The sequence below is a fragment of the Montipora capricornis genome, chromosome 13 (genome assembly GCF_036669925.1).
Source record: "Montipora capricornis isolate CH-2021 chromosome 13, ASM3666992v2, whole genome shotgun sequence".
Lineage (NCBI taxonomy): Eukaryota > Metazoa > Cnidaria > Anthozoa > Scleractinia > Acroporidae > Montipora > Montipora capricornis.
In genome coordinates this window covers 11,033,186-11,035,685 of record NC_090895.1, presented here as the reverse complement: position 1 = coordinate 11,035,685, position 2,500 = coordinate 11,033,186, and positions in this window count along the sequence as shown.

The following is a 2,500-nucleotide window of genomic DNA, read 5'->3' as shown; positions in this document are numbered from 1 at the left end:
TCTGCTTGATAGATTATATTCCCCAAGTTACACTTTCCGTCTAGAGGGCAGGATCTCTTGTCACGGCAGTTGCAAGTGTTGATAGTTTGAGCGGGTGGATTTGATGGCTTGTTAATGACGGCTTTATTTTGGTTGGAGATAATTGTTTTTACATTGCTCATGCAGCTATAACTAATTTTGAGAGTGTTCCGGTTGAAAATTCTGTGCAAAGGGTGTGATTTTGGGAAGTGCTTGCCAATTAAGGTGAGGAAACACTTTCCAACTTTTGTTTTGACGTTTTGGCTGTATGGAGGATTGAACCAGGTGATGTTTCTAGGCCTATTCTTGCGGTGTTTGGTTTCTGGAGTTGTTTTTCTGTAGGTTAGATTATATATGTAGCCGCTCTTGTTGAGTGCATCTTGGTAGGTTTCTTTCGCTTTATCAAATGATTCTTTGTCGGAAGAAATTTCTGAGAGGCGCTTGTTTATGGATTCCGGTATGTTCTTTAGGATGGATGGGGGGTGAATAGATTTCTTGTGAACGTAGAGTGGGATGTTTCCTTCTTTTGTGTAGGGATAGTGCTTTCCAGATTGGAGGTCAAGGGTGACGTCTAAGAAATTTACTTTAGTGGTGTTTGCTTCGACTGTGATCTTTAAGTCGTTTTCACGGAAAATTTGGCAGAAGCCCTTCTTGATTCTTTCGATCTGTTGAGGGTTTGAGTTAAAAACTGCCAAACCATCGTCTCTATACAGGCCGATGCTGTTGCCATACTTTTTGGTTAGACAGGACAATAAATAACAACCCACTAGTTCGCATGCTTCAGCGCCATCGAAAGATCCCATTGTTATGTCGAATCGGCTGGCAGAGGATTTTTTCTCCCAGGGGCAATCATTGGAAAACAGTAGAGATTGCTTGGAGAGGAAAATGATTTCTCTCTCGTCGGCACTGATGGGTCTGTAGATATTGGCGAAGTCGAGTGCTTTGGTAAGCAGTTTTTCCGTGATAGAGGGGTAGAAGTCACATACATCAAAGCATATGAATGAGAGGTTTTCTTTGTGCTGTAGGGCGTTGAACCAGTTCAGTACGCTGGTCGTATTTTTCCACTGATTGATTTGCGTCTTTTGGATTATGGTGGTGTTGATCTCTTCTAAAATGCGCTTACTAATTATAACAATCTCTGATTTGGAGGGGTTGATAAGGCGGCATGTTGGATGGTCGTGAAATTCAGGTTTGTGATCTTTCAAGGTTATGAAAGCTTCTTTCTCTGCAAGTTTTTCGATACGGTTGTCTAATCCAATATATATATATATATATATAGAACTGCAGACAGTACTGTTTCGGCCCTCTGGGCCTCATCAGTGGAGTGCTGATGTCTGGGATGGAGGTTAAGCTTATAAAGCCACCCCAAATGTCCCACACATGTGGAACATCTAAGCCATGCCAGAGTGCTCAAACTAGCGAGCTAGTTTATAGGTAGTTTAGTTTATAGGCAGAATGAAAAATGCTAAGTCGCCAACGAAGAATGCCACTTGCGAGCAGGATCCAAAGAAGGATACACGATGCCTTGACTTCACGTGGTAATAAATAGGTTGAATGAAAAATGGAGTCAAAAGCAAACTACTCACAGGTCCATTTAATGTAGAGAACCAACGTTTCGCCCTTCGGGCTTCATCAGTGTTCACAATATCAGCTAAAAACTAAAAAATACTTGGCAGGAACTGAGTCGGTTTCAAGATCTTATATATGTGAAAAAGTGACATTGACGAAATAAACAGATTGCTTAATTACATGAAATTTACAAACAAGCGCTAATGAGTAGGTGACAAAATAGGCCAGCTTATAGACAGAAAAACCACTTACACAATAGTAGATGAAGTGAACAATATAGAGTTAATTATGGGAGGTAACCATCACAGTAAAAAATTAAAAAGTATTATATCTAAAGTTGTAAAGAATTTAAGAGAAAAAATGTTTTGGGAAAGATAATATATTAACTGTTGATGTTTAAACTTAATATACTTTAATTCAGCTTTTCATTATTTTAGAATGTGGAATTTACTCACACTTCTCTGTGGTTTCCCTTGCACCTCTCAAGCCGGAGGTTTTTTAACAGATTTGACCTGGTTGAAAAGGCCTTTGCACATGTTTTGCATTCATTTGTGCAGTCATCTGATGACTCATCTGAGAGTAGCATCTCTACTTTTACGTTTTCCTATAACAGTTATGAAATACACTGTCATTGCCTGGATCCTATAGTAGCAATTAGGCTTTAAATAATAAAAAAAAAACCTTGTTCGACATGCAACAGTAGAATATTTGGAAATAAAACAATTTCATGACACACATTCTGAACTCTTTCTAGCTGAAAATGCAATTCATCAAAGTTTATTACAACAAATTATAATTGACAGGTAAATGATGATACTAAACTTCTTTGCACCATGCAGCCAATCAGGTGTTTCCAGGAGGAAGCAATCAATATCACTGTTCTCTAAATCCTAGGGGAAGTTATTTATTCATT